This window comes from Typopeltis vanoorti, chromosome 23 (assembly GCF_054136105.1).
Source record: "Typopeltis vanoorti isolate ZY-2024b chromosome 23, IOZ_Tvanoo_1.0, whole genome shotgun sequence".
Lineage (NCBI taxonomy): Eukaryota > Metazoa > Arthropoda > Arachnida > Uropygi > Thelyphonidae > Typopeltis > Typopeltis vanoorti.
Window position 1 is genome coordinate 37,503,693 of NC_143571.1, and position 23,808 is coordinate 37,527,500.

Sequence of the window (23,808 nt, forward strand, 5' to 3'; positions counted from 1 at the left end):
AGAAGCTAATCCCTTAAGTTTTTTTTCTAATTTATTAATTTTCTCTCTTAAATAATTTTGCCTAACCATGAAAGCAAAACCCTACAATTCTTAAAGAAATTTTGTTCGCTCACTTACTTTATTAATTGCATTAGAATATCTACTCTGAATGAATTTATTCAAGTAAACGAAAAGATAACACTGGCCAACAAAAAAAAAGTATTTTTCAGCTGATTATGATCTGACACTTGTATTTTACTAATTTGGGTGCGTTGATTTCAAATATCAAACCCATTTTTCTCTATCACGTCAGGTTTTTCCTCTATAGCATTTTCTTTTTGCTAATTTGTAAGTTTTTGATAGTTTTAAGGAGGCAGTACTATTTAGAGGATCAAAAAAATCGATTTTTTAATATTCTTTTCTGAAAGTATGTACTTTTAAAAATCTGTTCCTAACTTTTTATCAAGAAATTCGAAAAATTCCCGAAGATATAGCCTATTATTCAAAGCAGTGCGCAATTCAGAATCGGAGCGATCACCGCTCTCGCTTGTTAGTAAACGAATAAATGCGTAAGAACCTGCAACGGCACGTACTGGCGCTTTGAATGCGAGGGAGGCCGATAACCGACCTAATACATTTAGGTGATGAAAAGTAGGCGATGACAACTGCCTAAAACAAATGAATGCTATATGCGTCATAGCGGACAAAGAACGATCGAAATCAGTCAATCGTTAATCGATCGTGAAAGTATGATGAGCGCTTATAACGTTTCAATACAGTCTCTGGTTTTTTTTGTCTTGTTAATTGCATGTTAGTCGGCAGTGAAGAGAATACATCATGTCTACTACTCGAAATTGTGTCAATAGTGTAGATTCCTTCTGCTACATTTGTGGCAGCTTTACTGTTCCCAGTCAAAGGACAAATATCACTGATTTCGTTAAGAAAGTGTACTTTACATACTTTGACGTAAAATTGCAGATCAGGACAATTCATGGGCTCCAAATAAAGTGTGTAAGTCATGTGTAAAAAATTTACGACAGTGGAGCAAGAGAAAACGCCAAAAATTAGCTTTTGGTATTCCAATGATTTGGCGTGAACCGAAAAATCACGTAGATGATTGCTATTTTTGTTTAGTTCGGACTTCTAGTTATAATAAGAAGAATAAGAAAACAATTGTGTATCCAAATCTCGACTCAGCAATTCGACCAGTTGCTCATTCCAATGAAATAGCCGTCCCAATTTATAAAGGACTTCCTTTACTTGAGAACGAGCATAATCGGGATATGCCAGATGTTCTTGAGGAGCAAGACCCGGATGTTGATTTAGACAATGAAAATTTAATTTCTAGTTCTGGACCACAACGTTTTACTCAAGCGGAATTGAATGACTTAGTAAGAGATTTGGGCCTATCAAAGGAATCATCGGAATTGTTAGCTTCAAGATTAAATGAAAAAAACTTACTGGAGCAAGATACGAAGATAACTATTTATCGTAGCAGGGAAAGTAATCTTGTACAATATTATAAACACGAGTGTGGGTTTGTTTACTGTAACAATGTGTCAGGTTTACTAACTGAAATGAGTGTTGTACAATATCATCCAAATGAGTGGCGTTTATTTATCGACAGTTCAAGCAGAAGTCTCAAGTGTGTTATACTACAAATGGGAATGTATATGGCTCAATTCCTATTGGCTATTCAGTCCACTTAAAGGAAACATATGAGGACATTAAAAAGGTTCTGAAGTTATTAAAATATACAGACCATAACTGGGTCATCTGTGTGGATCTTAAAATGGTGAACGTTTTACTTGGCTTTCAAAGAGGATATACAAAGTTTCCGTGTTTTCTATGATTCTGGGATAGTCGAGCTAGACCAACACTGGAGTCAGAAACATTGTTCTCTTAGAATATCCTTAAATGTTGGAGAACAGAATGTTATAAATCAACCTTTAATCGACAGAGAAAAAATCATTTTTCCACCTCTACACATCAAACAGGGTCTTATGAAGCAGTATGTTAAAGCTTTAGATTTACAAGTGACTGTTCCCAATACATATGTGAAAAATTTCCACGACTTAGTTATGAAAAAATTAAAGCCGGTGTATTTGATGGACCGCAAATTAGAACTTTAATGAGAGACTCAAATTTCATCAACTCTCTGAACGAAATTGAGAAAGAGGCCTGGACTTCATTTAGGATGGTTGCGAATACTTTTCTTGGAAACAAAAAAGCGTGCAATTACAAAGATCTAGTGGAAACAATGCTTGAAAATTTCCAGCGCCTAGGTTGCAACATGAGTATAAAGCTTCATTTCCTATACAGTCATCTTGATAGATTTCTCGAGAATTTAGGTGCTGTAAGCGATGAACAAGGCGAAAGATTTCATCAAGACTTAAAAACTATGGAAGATCGGTACCAAGGAAGATGGGATTCTCACATGATGGCCGACTACTGTTGGAATATTCAAAGGGATTGCCAAAACAGAAAAAACTCATGTGTAAGTAAAATTGTTATTTTTTTATAAATATTCTTGTAATTTTTAATGAATATTGTTAAGTAGTTATGTAACGGCCTCTCTTGCATTCAAAGCGCCAGTACGTGCCGTTGCAGATTCTTACGCATTTATTCGTTTACTAACAAGCGAGAGCGGTGAGCGCTCCGATTCTGATCTGCGCACCGCTTTGAATAATAGGCTATATCTTCGGGAAGGTTTCAAATTTCTTGATAAAAAGTAAGGAACAGATTTTTAAAAGTACATACTTTCAGAAAATAATATTAAAAAATCGATTTTTTTGATCCTCTAAATAGTACTGCCTCCTTAAAACTATCAAAAACGTACAAATTAGCAAAAAGAAAATACTATAGAAGAAAAACCTGACATGATAGAGAAAAAATGGGTTTGATATTTGAAATCAGCGCATCCAAATTAGTAAAAACAAGTCTCATATAAAAGTCAGCAAAAATTGTGTTGGACTGTGTAATCACACGTCAGGTTTGATGAATATTTATAATTATCTTGTTAAAAAGATAGACGATGGAAAATTGAGAAAATTTCATGTTTTCAAAGGCATTCTTTCTCCTTCCCACCAATAAGATATCTTCAATGAAAGTCTTCAAATTATCATTCTGGGTGAAATATCAATGTGGGATAGCAAAATGTGGTTTGGGGATCCCTGACGGTCTCCAAGATCCCTTCAGGTGATCTGCGAAGTAAAAACTATTTTTATAATTATATTAAGACGTGATTTGCGTTTTTCACTCTTATTCTCTCGAGTTCACAGTGGCGTTTGTTCATATAATTCAAACCGTTAAATGCAGAAATACATATGAGGAGATCTAGCTGTCTTCTATTAATCTAGACATTAAAAAGGCTGCTAAAATGTAAAACAATCCCCTCTTGTCACTATTTTTTTCTTGTTTCGGAGTACGTTTTCATAAAAAAATGTTATTTATATTATGATGTAATGGAATTAGTATTGTTGTTTTTAATTGAATTAATAAATATTTTAAAATTTTCTGTTTCCATTTATAACGTTGTACAAATCCATAGTATAACTTACATACGCAAAACGTTTGGGACCAAATTTTATTTTTAAGTGTAAAGGAAAGAAACAACAAGTTTGAGATTCACTGGAGTATAATAATTTCAAACATATTGAAGCATTATTTAAAGGTAAAGGCGTCTCTAAAAATTCGGACGATCCCTAGGCCACTCAGTCGTAGGCGAAAGACCGTCCATCTCAGCGTTGGCCCTACTCAGTGATGGCCTTCCACCCACACACCACCACCGAGCAGAACCGCTCATATTCCGAAGAAAAGCATTCACCGACAAAGCCCCTCAGCGGGCCGAGCCGGAGAACACTCTCCCCGGAGACTCAAATTGCTCCCTTAAGGCAAAAACCTTAAGAGAGCGAACTCAAAACTCTCGAATCTCAGCGCCCCAGGGGGGGGGGGGGTAACAGCAACAGCCGAACCTCAGTTAAACTTCATTGGCTACAGCATTACCATCCTCACGTAGAAATTCTGACAAACGAAAATCAAATAAGCTAGCTCAAATAGTTCATCATTATAAAAATTCAGTGGCTTCTGAAATATATGCTAAGTAAACTTTTGACTAAAACAAAAGTATTAAATATTCTTATTTATTTTAGTATTAAATTAAGATTTCAAATGTTTTTATATAAATGATATTTAAAACTGTAACTAGCAACTGAAATAAGTGGAAAGATCATACAGGACATTATTAAAGAAAAAAATAAGCGAGGGAATTACTATGCTCCTTAGTGATAGTGTTCGTTACCACAATGATCGCAGGAGGTACGTCTTGTCCCTACAGTAATTTTGCTGTATGAGGTTAGAACCTTTAGTGGATACAATTATCAGATAAAATAATCTATTAATTATGTAATTGTTTATAGTAAGACTCAACTCGGGCTTTTGACAGGTTTGGTGTAATTTAATTTTAGATTTTAAGTCAGTGTAGCCTTTAAATAAGTTTTATATACTAGTAACCTTAATTTTTTTTTTTGTTTTAGATGAATTATGAAGACACTGGTTTTAAATTAAATAAATTAAATGAATCGAATAAAAACAAATTGACACACACACACACATACACGCACGCAATAAAAAACAATAACAAAAACATGCGGAATGCAATCAAAGAAAAATCGATTAGGGTGATGTGTTGCCGTATTAGGAGGAGGTTGTTACCGAGCTGGACAGTAACAAGAAGCCGTTGGGAATTTAATTAGCTTGTACTGGTGCAGTTCGACCGACGTCCGTTCTTATGATTAGTCTGGGCCGGTTATGCTCTCGACATCGACTCTGTATCACATACGTGGATTAAAACGAAACAACTATGTGTGTGTGTGTGTGTGTGTGTGTGTGTGTGTGTGTGTGTGTGTGTGTGTGTGTGGATTACAATTATTTTGAGAAGCAGGTAGGAGTATACTGACTTTTGCGAAGAATGATAGACTTAAGAAGCTACTCATAAAACCCAATTGCTTAGTTTGGAGTAAATATAAAATGAATAATCTGAATTTGTATTAAACCATTTTGAGGATTCGAAATTTTATCTTTCGACGTTTATCAGAATTTGTAGTTCTCCAGGAGTAATGTCAGCCTTTTTATCTGCATTCTTTTACCACTCTTCAGGGTAAAAGCCATTCTTCGGTGTGCTTTGCCACACTTCCATTTAATCTTCGACGTTTGACATCCTCACAATTTACGTTATCTCAAAATCATCCGTTACCTATCAGCATAAACACTGTTTTATGCTGGTCCTAAAGGGAACTATTACTGCGTGATATCATACTGTGCCAATAATTAAGTCATACGCCTCCGTTCATTTTCGATACTGGATTACCCAGATTGATTTCTCTAATTCATCCTAAAATTTGCATTGTTTCCAATTTTCCTAAAAGTCACTCACAAAAATATATCTCAGTCAAATATGACTGACAAAGAGAAAATGAGTTTATGAAATCAACCGTAATACCAATACCAAAAAAGAATAATGCAAACAAATGCAGCCAATTTAGAACAATAGCTTTAATCCCACATGTTAGCAAAATTCTGCTAAAAATTATTCAAAATAGAATTTATTCAAAAACAGATTGTCTATTGGATGAAGACAAATTTGGATTCAGAAAGAATAAAGGAACAAGAGAGGCAATACTCTGTTTAAGAACAATAATAGAGAGAAGATTAGACCTTAGTCAAAATATTTACATTTGTTTCGTTGATTTAGAGAAAGCGTTTGATAAAGTAAACCAGCGAATACACCTAAATTGTCTAACTAATATCGGCATAGATTTGAGGGATAGGAAAATAATTTATCAAATTTACAAAAATCAAAATGGACGGATTAAGATCAATCATAAGGAGAAAATAATAAATATCAGAAGTGGAGTAAGACAAAGATGTATACTTTCACCACTTTTATTTAATTTATATATTGAAAAGGCCATTCAGGAAACTAAAGATAAAATAAACAGTGGCATAAAGATAAATGGTGAGCAAGTCATGTGTATAAGATTTGCTGATGACATAGCCCTTGTAGCAGAAAACAGAAGAACGTTAAAAACGATGCTAGAATTACTAAATAATAACCTTGAAAAATATAAAATGAAAATCAACACAGATAAGACTAAAATCATTGTTGCAGGCAAAATCCTTATCAATACAGAGCATACAGATAAATCAGCGGGATACAAATAAAACAAGTGAAAAGCTTTAAATATTTAGGAAGCCTAATAACAGAAGATGGCAGAACAAGAGAAGACATAAGATCAAGAATAAACAACGCAAAAGTCCAATTCTCTAAGATGAAAAGCATTTTAACAGGAAACCTCAACCTACAATTGAAAAAAAATTAGTAAAGACATTGATATGGAGCATTGCACTGTATGGATGCGAAACCTGGATTCTAACAGAGAAGATGTAAGAAGATTGGAGGCTTTTGAAATGAGTGCTGGCGCCGCATGAACAAAATAAAATGGACAGAAAAAAAAATCAAAAGATCAAGTCCTGAGAGAGATAAACGAAACAAGAACTCTAATAAAATCGATCAAAATTAGAAGGGATAGATGGTTTGGACATATCCTTCGACATGATGGACTTGTGAAAAGAATAACTGAAGGCAAATAGAAGGGAAAAGAAGAAGAGGCAGACCAAGGAAAAGCTTTCTTGACCAAGTCAAAGACAGCACGGGTTTGAGGAGTTACCAGGAGGTTAAGAAGAAAGCCAATGACAGAGCGGAATGGAGGAAATTGCTGCCGAGCTACCAGTCCCAAGACTGATGCAACTGATGAAAGAGAAAGTGATCAGTATGTATGTTATGTTCTACATTCGGTGAAGAAATTTGGAAATATTTTTCTTCCTTTCTTAAACCTCCCTCTTCTACCTTTTACGGTGTCGAGGTTATTCTTAGACTTGGAAACAGCAACTGTATCGAGGATAAGGTGGTTAGCCCTATGCCTCCCCATGTCTCCTACGTTTGTAGATGCTTGTGTTCACCAGACAAGTTGCCTACTCTGGGGGAGAACCCGAATTTACTGGTGAAAAACTCCCTTACCCCCCGTATGAGACCGGCTAATTCACTTTTCATCGAAAGAATCCAGATAAAGGTTCCTCATGTCACTAACAGGAATCGAATCCAAGTCTTTCAAAACAAAGGGCTTCGTCTATACTGACTGAGCTCCGGAGCTCTGGAGGCTCAGGAAATATAAATACATATTTTTTATATCGTAATTCTTAGCCACAAAAGGAGGTTATAAACTTGTGGTACGTTAGTATCTTGGACAAGAGAAGGATTTTCGTCATTATTTTTAATTTTCTAATTTACTTTTTTGATATTTTTCTGATTTCTTTACTTAATACGGGAACCCTGCTCTAGAGAAGAAACATGAAACTTTTTCAAGCGACTTCACCCTCGTATAAAGGTAGCGATGGTCCAACACCATGCAGTCAGATTCATCTCCCACCTAAAGACATTCACAAACATCCATGGCCCCTAAGGGGTCAAACCCTGCCCTATTGATTAGAGAATAGGTACGTTTACCCCTGGATCCACCAGGATGGCAGAGGTCATTCGTTAAAGTCGATGGCATTTGTTACAAATATAAATGTATTTATTATAAATTGCACATTACAAGCATTTGCTTGTCTTAGTTGGTAAATGCATTTCTACTTTATCTGCAAAGGTTGATTTTTGAATCCTGCCTAAAGGATTGGTGTTTATAAAAACCTACTCTAGACAAGACTGAATAGAGTCAAAGTTTCATAAGGATTCTTTCTTTATTTATTTAATTAGTTTTTAATTTTATTTTCTTTCACTAATTAAGCAAACTTGCGTTTGCATTAATAAAACACGTTAAAATAATCGCATAATGATAGCTTTCGGGGCATATATAGGAACTTTTTTACGAGGTTCCCATCCCTGAAAGGCTATTCGCAAACCTATAGTACCTTGTTAGTACTGTGGGTGGGCTAAGGATATTTTTTAATTTGTTAATCAATTTTTAAATATTTTTATAATCAAACCACTTCAGGCCCTCAATTAAACGGGAGATAAAATTCATCTTCCACCTAAAGATAATCATAAACATCCATGCGCGCAGCGGGATTCGAACCCGGGACCTGTTGGTTGGAGAGTGGATACGCTAACCAGGCTGACAAGTGTGACTTTTGTGTACTCTTTTGGATCCCATTGCATTTTTATTTTTTTAAACTCGTAGCGCTTTCCATTTTATCCTTTTCATAAATCTCACTATGAGTCATCGTGGATAATCTACGTTTCTCTTCGAAATGGATAAACAAGTTCAAAATAGCACAGTCATGAAACTCATCAAAATAGCACCAATAAAATCCAACTGCAAGATACCCTTTTGGGGAGGGCGGGAACTCATGATGAAGGACGTGTACTCTGACTAGTTACTATAGTAATTTTCGGAATTTTTAAAATGTTATATATATATATATATTATTTATTACAAAAATGAAGTCAATTTTAGAGTTTCTTTTTCAAAATAAATATCTGTATAACATGTTGTAGTACCGGTTTCAGCTTTTAAAAAAAACTATATCAAATCACCTACCATGAATTTATAACTGAATGTAAAATAGTAAAATTCTCCCGGATAACTCAAAAAAAAGAGATTAAATTATTATAAACAACCGCTTTCTGTTAGAGTTTTGTAGAAGATCACAGGTCGTACTAAATTGTATGCAATGAATAAAGGAGTGTTAACAGCATCGATTCTATCTTTCCCTTTTAGTGTAGTTTAGAGTGGATATTTATTCACAAACTTTAGAGTCAACAGTAGAATGTTTTTTTAAAAAATTAAAATGTTAGCCAGGCAAATAGTTCATCGGCAAAGCGGTAGAGTTTAACGGTATATTTTTGATCTACAAAAGAACTTCTCCCAAATGTCTGCAATTCAATCAAATAACGCGTTTTGAACTTGTGTGACTGAAAACTCTAGTTGTATTAACGAATGCTTGCGTAGATGCATGGTAACGTACATGATAGATCTACAGAAGAAACCGAAAAATTTAAATTCAAGTAAGTAGATTAGAGGAACTTTTCAGTCTATCTCCAAGCTTTTAATCTCGAAACTCAGCGAAGTTGACCTTAGAACATATGAATACACACAAATAAACTCTAGTTAAGATAACTTCATTTTAATTCATCAATTATGCGCCAGAAATGCATCCATTAATTGCATCAGTGAAGAATGATGGAGAATAGATACTTGCTGATTTCTAAAATGAAAGCTTAAAGAGTGCTACGAACTTCTTTTAGGGAGAATGAAAAAGTGTTAGGAAAGACACACCGTGAGAATTTACATGAATACAATTTTGTAAATACTATTAGGAATATTTAATTGCGCTTATGTTATTTTCCAGATGTAGTTGACAAATCATATTGCCGTTTATAAAACAATGCGCTTTTCTTTCATTCATGGAAATAATTTGAGTATTCATGATCTTAAGTCAAGCTCATTAATCAGCTTATTGAGTTTTATTTTTCAGAAAATTTCCATCAGACAAACGTGAGCTTCTGCATAATCCTTGAGTCGATTGACATTTCTCCTTAATGTCAATAAGTGCCACCGGTAAGGTTCTTATAGCTTTATTTAGTATTTTCTAATTAACTGATTTAAAATAACACGGTATTCTGCAAAGGTTGGTGGTGAATCTGTTAGATTTTCCTTTTTCTTTGCTGTAGGAAGTGTAATATGTTATCACAACAGATTGATAAAAATGATAAATGAAAAAATATTTTTTTCTGCCACACACGTGTACATAATCGTTTATTGCCATAACAGCAATTCCAGAATTTCTTTACAATTTGGAATAGCTTCTCTTTTCTCTAGCATTAGCTAGATTAAAAATAACTTGTGAAGAAATTGGTGCTGGCGATCGTCTAAATCTTAAACACGACGTAAACGGTGTGTCCTTGGAGATTAATATTGTTTGGTACTATTTCAAGTGGCTTCTCTTAATCAAGGTTTAGGTGTCACACGTAAACCACGTATAATATGTTCGTATATTTTTCCCTCTTCTCTACTTTTGGTGATCCAAATTTAGCGGTGTAAGTATAAATTCGCTTCATTTGTATTTTCAAAATACAAATGAAGACTGAAAGTTAAGTGATGCAATGCGATCTGAAATGATGGATGTAACATTGTTTCTAATTTGATATCATCGCTGTTTACTTTAATAATAATAATAATAATAATAATAATAATAATAATAATAATAATAATAATAATAATAATAATAAATAGTGAATGCAAAAATTATCCGTTAACAAAATGAATGACCAAAATAATTGTTTGGGTATTAATGATTATTACCATAAGAAATTTCAGTTATTACATATCTGTGGATAGTTGTAAGATAATTTATTTATTAGTTGTATTATTTAAATTAAGGGGATATTAAATCCCACATTGTTTTAAAACCGAATAAGAACGTCAAAGATCGGAATCAAACAGTTTCCTGCCAAATATAGTAACTATAAACGTATTATTCGGCATGAAACTCTTTGATTCCGATCTTTGAGTTTCTTATTCGGTTTTAAAACAATGTGGGATTTAACATTCCCTTAATTTAAATAATGTTTTTACATCGCCGAAATGAAGCCTATTGGCTTTTACTTTAAATAAATTATTAGTTGTAATTTATTTATTTTAATAAAAAAATTACTTTCTCAATAGTTTTACTTAAATACTTAGCCTTAAAGATTGCACTATTTTGTTGATTTCATGTTTTATTTCTATACACCAAAATTTATCTAAATAAAGATGCTTTAAATAGAAATGTGGTTTATGTAACATAAATAAACCCTGAGAGGAGATAAAAATTGAAGATAATCATCCTGGGAGGGTAATGGATGGCAATGCTGTAGCCAATGAAGTTCTAACTGAGGCTTTGCTATTGCTGTTGCCCTCCTGCCAGGATCAGAGCCTTACACAGCCCAATAACAGCTTATCCTTACTCTGTCCTCTACAGATAACGGGGAAGATGAAAAGCATTTAAGCCAGTCCTTATAAGGACTATAAATTGAATTGAATTGTAAAAGCAGGCTATCAAGTGAATCTTATTTTTTTTCCTACCCACCCATGAAAGGTGTTTTGTAAACCTATAGTAAAATCGTACCGTGAGTGGATTAATGTTTTATTTTTATTTTTTATTTATTTATATTTATTTTTTGTGGTTCCACACTTGGCAATGAAGTTCACCCCTCGCCAAAAGACAATCACAAACATCCATACCCATTCGACCTCTTGGTCCACTCGATCATCGAGGCCAGATTATTTTCGCTCGAAACAATCACAAGGTACGCCAACTAAATGATGTTTCTGCTCATGTAAATATTTTTCTTTCTTCATATAATTCAGCTGTGGAATTAACTGAGATATTTCAAACAATTCCATAGTAATGTAATTATTTAAGATTTGCTTATGTTTAGTGTTTACTTGGGAGTCCCCCCCCGTAGTGACGGCAGTTAAATTTTAGCTCATACTTTTTTAAGTAATAAAACTTCACCAAAACGGCTTTTCCCATTGATACAATTGTTCGCCCTTTCCTTGTTTTCCTAATTCTTGATTAAGCAGCAGGAAATCGTTCTAAATAAAATATCGAAGAATCTTGCGACTAAACTTAGAGTTCCCATATGTGACCAAGTAAGTGTCATTGTCGCCTATTACCAAAACTACTCAACTCAACATAAAATAAATGTCATCTTATTATGAACGAACATTAACAACGCTTGTGTCTACAACACTATTCCATTAAAATATTTCATAAATTTCGAGATAACTGCGTATCCCATAGTGAAATTTGGTCGCAAAATATGCAGTAGTTTGTATATAATTAGCGAGCATTAGCCATACAGGCGTAAAACTTGGATAATTTTACATTAAGGGCAGTAGTTTAGAACTGACATATTTATGCATGCCCACACAGGAAATGTGTTGTTGAAGCCTCACAGTTTATCCCGAGAATTTGCACTCTCAGAACACATTCAAGGGTCATATTGTTCCGACATCGGCCTTTTAATTGGTCGTTTTGTAGGACGTTGGGAGGACGAAGGTGATCAATAGAAGTATTATGAAAAAGACAAAAATTGAAGAACAGATGCGTGCCACTATAGCATTAAGTAGTGGGTACACTATTCCCAGCTTAATAGCTGGGAATAGTGTATACATACTTGGAAACGAGAAATTCTATTTTAATGACCTATTTGCTACGGTGGTCTCATGCACGAATATACATATTAAAGTTATAAACGTATCCTCTTCTGGATTAAAGTGTTTATTTCTAATTCGCACTTTGCAAGAGAGAGCGTGAAGATTTGCGAAAAATAATAAAGCTTATTCACAGAGGTGTTGTAGATAATTGGGAGAGCTCAGGGAATTCTTGTGATACTTGTGAAAAGGACAGAAAAGCAAATTAATACGAAGACGTTAATAACCATCTGAGTTCAAAGGTAACCAAAAGTTGGTTCAAAGCTAAACTACACGTCTCGTTTTAATGATTAATAATATCAAGAATATTTAAGTATAATGTGTTAATATCATGAAGTGTTAGAATGTTAATTTGTTAAAAAGGTATGATTACTAATATGATAAACGTTTCATAACTGTGAAAATATTAGCTTTTAACTTATTGTATTAAAATATATTAATATATTATAATTATTAAACTATGTTAAATCTAATAAACTGTAATCCGTCAAAATGATGTGAAAATTTTGTTCTTAATAAGGTAATTTTTTTTTAAAATCTTAACGTGGTATAATAAATTTTCAAGTTGAACTGATTTTGCATTAAAATAATATTTATACTAGCTCATTGATTAAATGAAAAAGAAAGATATAATGAATGATAAATAAACAATATGAATAGAGAACAATACACCATTCACTTTATTTGATATTAACACTACATAATAAAGTGAAAAGTTATTGTAACGTATTTTACAGAAGCGCCCTCTTACAAATGAGTGTAAGTTATATGTAGATATTTCCATGTTTTACAATGCTTCGGATTATTATATATATATATTATATATATATACATATATTAATATTCACAATTTATGAATTTCAGACTGTGGAATAACACAAAGAAAGTCACAATCCATCCAATAGGTATCAAGAGTTAGTCGGAAAACATAAAAAGAATGAGAAAAGTGAAAACGCAATGCGAAAACTAGGCAGAAGAAAGTTACCGTGTTAAGGTGGATGAAAATGCCTTAAAGCATTTGACAGAACGAAGTTTTCAGAGCGAGTGCGACCATCAACAGTATACAGATAAATATCTAGGACACCAAATTCTCAAAACAACATGAAAACTTTAAGCTATCAAACCACTCATGAAAAAAAAAAGTATCAAATCTTTAGTGCATTATTAAAGTTGAGTTTCTTTGCAATTCATCAGTAAAGTATGAAGAGCCATTTAGATGCGATCGCAGCCTTTGCAAAGTGATTGTGTTTAATTAAAGTTCTGGTTGCAGTAACCTACACTCCCACAACTGTTGAAACGTTTCACAGAACAAGGAAAAAACTAAAACAGCGAGATAGCTTTCCCAGACACCTCGCCTTTCAGCGGTTGTGTCAACACACAGCACGCACTGTACTGGTTGATGTTAAGTCACCTTGTGCAGACAGATATCGCGTGTGGGCGGCAACCTATTTTCCTCTCTCTCTCTCTCTCTCTCTCTCTCTTTCTTTCTTTCTCTCTTGCGTAGCCCAGGTGCTCAGTTGTGAGTGATGTGGCTTCATTGAATAAAAAGATATTACAAGATGTCGCTTTATCACTCTCTAACACTTTTTTCTCTTTCCATCTATCAATTAGTTTCCGTCTATTTTTCTATCGCTCTCTCCATGAACAAACAATTTACCTTTATGCTTATCTAGCGCCTTGGTGGATTTATATTCCGATCTTTTTCTTGCTTCTGTAGTTCTGTAATAACAAATATAAACTTTTAAATATGAAATAAAAACTATCAGATATAATAGCTCGGCTTTTTTATAGATTATTATTATATAAAACCTCAAAATACGCAACTTGGAGATGGCGCCACTGCGAATGGCGCACAACTGCTTAGATATTAACTGGTAGTATCATAATCACCTATGAGTAAGTGTTGATGTAAAAGAAGGTTTTGTTATCTCATTCACCTTTAAATTAAATGCAAGGATATCGCGATGTCAATTTAGGAAGAAGTGGAAATAACATCCCTAATTATTAGTGGTCCGCGCGATTAGCCTAGTGGCTATGCGCTTCGCAACCATATGCCCGGGGAAGGAGTGTCCTAGGTTCGATTCCCGTCAGAAACGTGAGCAGCTGAAGGATTTTCCTCAGCCATAGCCAAGTTATCCGGTCTTGGGCGTGGACAGCAGGGTTCTTTCTCCAGTTTATCCTGGGGGTTTTCATCCGCAAACAGGAAAACCGGACCAGTGAACATACAGGATACAGCCATAGGGTATATTGACGAAGACAGAAGACAAGATGTGCGCCATCTCTTAATTCATCGCCCATTAGACATTCATGACTCAACCATGAGTGACCCAACGGTCCATTAAGGACTGTGGAAGAGGAAAGTTATTAGGGGGTTCTGTTGATTTGTTGATATTAAAAGGAGCTGTTTGTATATGAAGACTTTCGCATATTAACAAAGGATGTAGATTAATAAACTATATATATATAAAGATGAGCCGAAATTTGAAACTTTTTTATGTCACGTTATTTGTCTCCGGCTTACCAGCCCAGAACTCGGGGGTTAGGCGCCGTAGGCGCCAGGGGGGGGGATGAACCCCCTAGTATATATATATATATATATATATATTTAAACCACTACTGTATTCTTTGACACTCTAATATGATTCAGCAGTTACGCTTCTTATGATGTCACGAGCTGAGTTCATATATCTTTAATTTATTAAAATTGTATAACGCAAAGAAAACTACTAACTGGACTCTCTCATTGGTCTATCCCGATACATAAATATTTAGCGGAGTTGACTACTGCACAATACACCAGAAACTAGAAGAATATTCTGTCCTTTGGCTATTGTATTTTTCTCATGAGAGTAGAGAAAAAAATTCTTTAAATATTCTAACAATTGAATACAAGAGAATGGAAGGCTTGGTAATCTACAAAGTAAGCGAGACTTATCTTGTGCTCCGCACGCCGCCTGGGTTACGAAGGTCATGAGAAACCTGCTAAAAATAAAGCGGCAATATTTAAAGCAAGTGGACATCCGTTCTGTTTACAGCACGAATTGCCCAAGTCTGCGTCATTACACGTCTGGCTGAGCGCATTTTCCAGACATTCGTCAATAATTAAGGATTGCCTTTCGTGTTACTGCCTTGTCCGGTACTCAACCCGTCATCGGGCTCCTTTACAGCCTTTACGTGAACCAAATACATGCATGAATAACTATCTCAGAATGACTTCTGTGAGTTCATTTCACTCTTGTCTGAATGTGTAAGAAGGGATGCAGAGGCATCTGGTCAGTGTCTGTAGGAAGATCTTTGGAGGAAAGACTGACGGATCGCATATTAAATGAGGGAAGAATGCAGAACTAATTTCATGAAGTGCTTGTTATTAGTATGAAAATAAAACACGCAATGGAATAGAAAGGAGAAAGTTGGAAAATATAAAGAAAAAGGAAAGATAATCTATCCACTGGAGGAAAAGAAGGATGAAATATCATCTCGTGAACATATTATGCCAAACGTGTACATTTTTAATTTTAAATAATAATAATAATAATAATGAACAGATCGTGTGTTTTAATTTTTTTTCCATTTTATTCTCTTTAATGTCAAGTTCGTGTGGAGGGACGAAGTGAAAAAAAAACATCGCATTAAAACTCATCAAATATGAAGAAAAAACTCCTTGTTATGTTCGGGGAATAGACGTGTAAATTTCTTTCCTATAAAATATCTTAACTCGAATCAACTGAGATGCCATACTACAACCGTTGAAGTTGTCACTTTCAGTTTAAAACTCTTATTAAAGTTTCCCACTTCGTAGGTAGGATTAGAACTTCGGTGTTTCCACTTGAAAGATATGGTTAGATTTGCTCTAGCTTAAAAGATAAATAAATAACCAAATACCCTTTTTTATTACTCAAAGGGAGTAGTAGAACTTTTTTTCTCTGTCTTTTGGAAATTGTTAGGGGAAGAGTCTCCATCATTTACTATTTTCAGTAAATAAATTCATCTCTACGATGTTCCATAGACAAAGGGGTCTTACATGAATGCGGCGGACAACCTCTGCTATCTCGTGTTTCTAATTCTACTTAGTATTACTGTGTGTAAATATAAGCAACTTTCTTCCCGAAACCACAAAAAGACACTGCTTAGTCGACAATTTAAACATTTAACATGTTTCAGTACGATTCATGTCGAATCCAACATTTTTGGTTTAAAACGGCGTTAAAATTCAGTAGCTTCCATATTTGCCTAATTTGGCTGTATGGTTTTTTTCAGGAGGCAAAAAATACATCACAAAAACACCGGATTGTGATAAATACAGCCAGTAGCAACCGAAATGAAGAACAGAATAATGTCATTGCAGGAGGGCTAATTTCAAAGAGACTAAACTCCTAATCGTGTAAGATTTATTCCTTGTACAATCACATAAATCCAAATACGTTTTTCAATACATTCCGCATAATGGATTTATTATTTCAGGATGATCAGTAATGCTAATCTGCACAGTCCAAATCGTCTGTAGGATGGCCAAATGGACAGCGTCTCGTTTCTGTAACCTGCAGGGCTGTAGATTCAAATTTCATTAGAGGCACAGATGCTTGCGAACGCTTTAATATTGTAGATGATTGACATCACCCATTCGGACCACCACACCAATTGCAAATATGAAATTACTTGAAAAAACGTACTATGGTTAGTTTTCAGAATAGAGTTCACAGATTATCTGACTCCCTTAACCTATTTGCATTACTAAAGATGCAGCAGATTTCCAACATCACTTAGGTGAGATTGATCTATAAATAGAATTGTTGCCTATTGTTCACTCATTTAATGCGTTCATTGACTCAAGGCATGTATCCAGTTTATCCTGGGTATAGGTATAGACGTTGACTTCAAAGATTTTGAAATCAATTTATTTTGACTACTTACAAAGCATTGCGTGAAGAATAATGAAAGTTTATGTGTTTGCCATTGCAATGCTTGAAAGTGCTTCTTAAAGAGTGAAAGAGAGAGGAATTTCTTGCTCCTACAAGAATTCAAACACAATCGAAGCAAATCCGTATTGTGTCTTAAGAATGCACTTACGAAAATATCCTGAAAACGGTAAAAGAAACATACAACGAAAACAAACAGCCATTGTACTGGCACTCTTTTCAGAAAGGGTTAAAAACCTTCTCAATGTAATAGTACTGGGATTTTCGACCTCCGATTTGTTCACGACAATCCATCGTGCCTTTTGAGTTCTTAACAAAAGAATTCAATACCACAGTTGTATTGTTTTTCTGCGAATAAACTTTGCGGCCAACTGTTTTTGGTTTGTTTATACTTTCCTCTTACTTGCCTAAATCCATTCGAAATCTGTGCCTTTTGTTCACGCGTGCACGATAGACACCTTTAGTGTATTTGTACTAGAGTGAAGCTGAAAGTTTTGAAATAGCAATACAAAACAATAATAATCATCCCAATATAATTATAGATTTATTTTCGTTGAATAAGGAGAATAAATATACATAAACATTAATTCCTTAGACGGATTTGGAGAAATAATGAACGTTATCGAGACAGCATCGTGTACAGTTTTATTTACAGTATTTTGTAATTTTATCATAAAATGGAACAAGTATTGTGGATAAATGTTGTTCAATATTTTTTTTCTAGCAACATAAGTATATCGAGTACCAGTAAAACAAAAACGGCTGGATAGAGCCATCAGTTTATTAATAGCAGGGTTTTCTGGAGAAGCAACAAAATCATCAGCTCCTATCTGCGATCATATTAATCCATAATTCGTTATCCTGTTTTTTTCCGAACGCCAGCTGACCGCATAGTTTAGCCTTGCTTTGTTAGGAACTTCATGATCTCTCTTTCCTATTGATTTATTGAAACTGCTACTTGTTATCGTGGATTATGTAGCCCTTACTCCATCGATGTAAGGGTCATTGTAGAAAGCAAACATGGATATTTTTCGAACAGTTGACGTCTGCAGTAAGCAAGGTGGTAGTCTGAGACAAAAATACTATGAAACGGTGGGTACAAAATATTTTGATTGACTCGCAAGTGAGCAGATTAATAATTTTTAGTATAATCATAATCTAAACTATAATTATAGTCTATGCTTATTCTAAATTCCACTATATTAATTTAGGGTATTAACGCTATTTGTAATTAAAATAAATAAATTCTATATTTTTATTCTAAAAAAAAGAAGTGGGGAACACTTTGCAGACCTAATTTTTTGAAATCGGTTAGCAGCCGATTATCACTTTTTATACTGTTACAAGATTAGTTAGCGCCATCTCTAGGTAATGTCAACAGACGAACGCACAAAGAATTTCGGATGACTACGGTAATATTGTGTTCCAAATCCTAACTAGTAGCGTTGTGTGAAATCGTATGGGTTCGAGTTTTTTTGAGTTGTTGATTTAAAAAGAAAAGTATTAAAAAATATATCTACTTGTGATGAAGAGCGACTGACCTGGAAACCAGCTATAAAAAGCTTACTAAAAAGGTCCTGTAGATAGCAAGTAGAATCGAATCTAGTCTTTCTTCTGCCAAGTAGTATCATAAATGTTACAATGAGGTTGCGTAGGCATTTAATTCTAATATGTTAATCATCACTTATTTATATTTTGTCGACATTTTAAATTAGAAGTTAATATTTTAATTCGTTCTTCCGAACCTCCTCTGTAGCGTAGTAGAGGCTTGTCAGGAAGAATAAAATATGCCCTTTGGCCTGGTATCGATTCTTATATTCGATTTTTTTGCTCTTCAGTTTCGTAAAAAAATTGGCAAGTATTCCGTGACGGACCATGGTTTCCGATCGTTAAATAAGACGCAATGATTTACCTAGTGGTCTTACTTGCTTGCAAATTGTTAATCCACAAAGCTGATTCAACAGCTTCTCTATTTATATCACCAGAATCCACGTATCTATTATACTCACGTAACTCAATGAACAATAGAAGTTTCATTGTACGAACAAGAGCAGTCTATGGTTGTTTATAAAATAAAACATCTACTTTGCTACATTCCAATGTTTTAAGAGCATCAGGTCATCATACACTATACGTATAGAGGAGATAAGAATATCTCTTGGGATTACGTTATCCCTCGTGTTCTTGTCAGATGCGCAAGCGATTGACAGCAGAAAACCTGTTTGTCCTCGGGTACACAGCGGGATATTTGTTATACGACTATCAGAGCCATTCAACTCATGTGTTTCACCAGACACTTGAACGTCTTGTAGTTGCTTCAAAATAAACATCCAGTAACGTTTCCGAAGAAAAAAGAAGTACTTCATCGTTTAATAAGAATCCAACTCTTGCCAAAGTTTCAAACAGAAAAAAGTAACAAAATGATCCAATGGTCTATTTATGGAGAGAATTAAACATTTGTTTAATTCTCAGGAAAATAAATTCGATGAAAATTATTCAGGATTTTGACTATAAATAACAGTTCTATATTTGTTTAAATTATCGTTTTTCAAGCAATTTTGCGAAACTGTTTTGTTAAACTTAAATTATTCACTTTTCATCTTTCATTCAAAAATTTTGATTTAATTTTCCATCATCCGAATGCGGCCCCACATCTTCAGCAAAGTTTGCGGATTTCAGTCTATTGTCTAATTAATTATCTAATTATCACGCTTAATTAGGATTATACCCCTAAATAGTTTTCAATGACATACACAGGAGGTCATTAGTGTATTGTGAGAGAAATTAACTCAGCCATTCTGGAGGAGCGAATCTTGCTACTCACACTTATTTTCGATGAAGCAAACTTTTTATTTGATCTCCAACTTCAATTCTTCTAATGGAATAATGTCAGTGATGAAACTAATTGAAATAAATTATGTAGCCTATAATAATTTTATAACTTTTATAAAAAATATCTATAAATGATATAAAAAGTTTAAATTTAATTAAAAATATATAAAAATTCAAAAAATATTAAATTAATTTTACAAATTATCCCAACACCCTTAATTTATTTGAATCCATCATTTTAAAATAAGAGCATCGTAAAAACAAGTTCATCCTATCAAATGTTAATTGGATATGGCATTTCTTGGACATCAGATTTACGATGTAATAAACTTAATAGCATGAAAATGCAAGTGAGGAACAAAATAATCGAAATATTTTAGAATAATGCATGCCACTGAAATTTTTATAGCGAATAACACAAATTAAAATAGAGGGAACTTTACTTACCATGTATGAATTAATAAATGGTAAAATTGGGAATCGCAGAGAGCGAAACTCAGTTATACAAACATAGGGGTTAAATGAACCATTGAGGAAAGAGAAAGTGGCTGATTAATCGATTATTAATTGTCGTCTGGTGAATATATGGGCAAACTGAGGTTACCTACCTTATAGATAATTACAGAACTAATAATAATTGTTACTTTGCTTGAACAAATGGTGCACCGTTGGAAAATGAGAAGTTAAACTAAATTACTATTTCTGAAATGCATTCAGCTGCAACAAAAATAATGTCTTTTAAAACTAATTACACATACATCGAAGTCTACTGTAGTAGAACTCTTGAACGTTGTTCTTTTGGTTCAAACAATTTTTTTTTAAACACACGTGTTTGACAGAAGTCATTAATATACTCACGCGTATCCCCAGATGAGCCTACATTAATTCCAAAGAAAAACCAAACACACACGAGATAAAAATGCAAATCAATAATACGCTAGACAGCAGATAGCCAAAGTCAAAAACAGAACGTGAAGGTAGCTTCTCTGGAGAACTGTAATAATTGAAGGAGAAGCAACCATTCAGTCAGTTGAAATTATCAGACACTTTAAAAATGACAGATCTAAAAAGCAGTTAGATATTACGCAGTCCGATAATTTTCAGCACCTGAATTCAAGAACTCATGTTTTCCTCTTTCTGCTTACTGAATAAATTCATTTTCATTCCACTTACTTGATACATTTCTTTCACAACGCTACACAAGACGCACATTAAAAGAATGTGCATCCTACATCGTTCCTATTATCAGTCTTTGTAACTTCTTTCTGTACTGTTGCTGAGCTGTCAGACATTCCATTTTATATCTTGTCGTTATGCCATGTAATGGTAGTTTTTCGCTAAATTGTAGTGAGCTAAATTGTCTCGGTGAGCACGCGGATCAGGAAATGTCAAAGGAGTAGTTTGATATTTTCTAATGTATTCGTTTACACTAATGGAGGAAAATTATACTACAATTCATTTTAATAACATACTGCATTTGACTGAGAAAATTAACTTGCAAATAAAATAAATTTAATTAATAAAAATGTTCGTAATTTTTCTTTTAGAATTTTATACCAATCTCATTTCCATTTTCCCTGTTTTTATTAATCTTTTATCTTTTTATTTGTCTTTACAGTCTAGACACCTTTCTCTAGCGCCAAAACATGAAATGTCTTCAAGTCGCTTTAAGTCTTCAATAAGCGGGGAGATTCTCTCATATCGGAAGATGAAATTCATCTTCCACCTCAGGAAAACACGACTACGGTGAGTTCGAATCTTGCTATGGTCATGGATACGCTATACCCTACACTCGGCCAACCAGGTCGGACTTGTTACTCTTATTCATTGGTGACTTTAACTTTAGTTACTATTATTAATTACGTTTGTTGAATTAAGTTACTTAATTACATGACTTTCGCTGACAACTTATCATTCAATGTCATTTGAAAACATTATTTGATATATATTTAAAAAAGAGGTGAAATAATTAAGTTTTTCTATTTTTTTCTTGGGATAATAAATCTTAAAAATAATTGATTTTAAATGTTTTCCTCTTTTCAAGGAAACATGAATTTTTTTAAAAAAATAAAACTGATGGCCTCTTTACGTTGAGACTGTCAGGAGTTTTCTAATTATATCATCAAGAAATTGCCCACTAATTTCGAAGGGAAAAAATTAATCAGAAAGCTGATCAAAAAACAGTCACCTGCCAACACCTCATTAAACTTAAATGATAAAAAATGATGTCCAAGCTTTAAATAAATGCAATGACGATTTTCTCTTTTGGAAGCAGACGGTTCGTTAAAAATGGATGCAAAATAAATAATTTTCTTATTATATAAAAACATCTTACTTCAGTCTAACGAATAATGTTATATGAAATGATTTCCAGGACTGCTTAGATTGATTAATTGCCCTTTGCACTGTATAAGAAACTTTAGACTAAGTAGATGTATCGTTTATATCCTCTGAAGATATGATTTACAGAGTATGACGTAAATTGGATTTGATTTATTTTAAAGGGGGTTTAACGCTACATAATTATAGACAAGTCTGGTTCTCATTAATGTAATGTGTTATGTTATATTATTATTATTATTATTATTATTTGTCACCTCCAGGGAGTCCAAAGACTCATCGAGGGAGGGCATCTACTCTACAACTCTGCTTCCACCACTCACAATCCACCCACTGACCGCAAGTACACCAAGCCATCTACTGCGGACCTCCACCACTAGTATTTTCACAATCACAAACATTCATGACCACTGCGGGATAATATCATTACTAATGCAATTCTTGAATCTCATTTACACTATTAGAATAATGTTAACGATAAGGATGATGAACATAATGCAGAGGCTTTACCGGATTTTATAGGGAAAGACTATTTAATATCTTGGTAAATACATTGGGATACGTTTTTTGGCATCATTTGTTGCATTCTCTGATGATATTCTCATAGTCAAAATGTCAGTCATTTAAGAATTATACCTCCTCTTAATCACATGCACAAAGAAATGAATTTCATTTGAAAATCATTATAGCGGTCTTTGTGTTTTAGGCGGAATTCAAACCAAGTTCTTCCAGTGCTCATGTGTTGGTCTTCAGATTGAGGTACAAGGAAAATCTCAATAACTCAATGTTATCGATGATGTCGTTTGGTTAAACAGACTTCCGTTCGAATTCGGCGTTGGACATCAAGAGCCTTTAAAGGCGCCTTAAAGGATATTTCCAACCGAAGGTGGGTTATAACCGAAGGTGGCAGAGTTTTTCCCTCCCGAAGTTTTACATGTTTTTGCATAGAAGACAAAAAACCGAATTTAAAAAAAAAAAAAAAACACTACCGTAGATTTTTTGCTTCTTACATCATAAAATATATTAAAATGATATTTTTTTTCTTTCTTTAAAATAGTCGAGGGTTGAACAGTAATGTTCCACCGTTACGCAATATAATACATAGCACGCTATCTTTTGAATGACCTTTATGTTATTTACAGGTCACACATACACAAGCCCCGCAGGCAATGGTCTTTACTTCCAGCACTGGTTTGCGCGTATTGAGAAAGAGTGAACACACACACACACACACATACACTGAACATTTCTTTAGCATTTTGAAAATTCAAAATAGCTGGATAAAACCCATCATTGTGACAGTCTCTGAAAGCCCACTTTCCATGGCGAAGAGAAAACAGGAAAAGGCCAAAAGCCTGCCTAAAAGCAAACAGAAAATTTTGCTTTGTGTTATCGCATTCCTGTTCAAAGTGACATTTGCCCTAAAAGTATTCTGTATGCTAAAAGCATTTCATCATCTAATAAATTATAATGAAACTTAT

The 23,808-nt window shown here is 33.9% G+C and overlaps 1 protein-coding gene across 6 annotated transcripts in view; it reads right to left on the reverse strand.

Annotated features, from left to right (window-relative positions):
* LOC150093785 (protein turtle-like) overlaps positions 1 to 23,808 on the reverse strand; it is a 264,493-nt gene that overhangs the window by 68,957 nt on the left and 171,728 nt on the right. The window lies entirely within an intron of this gene.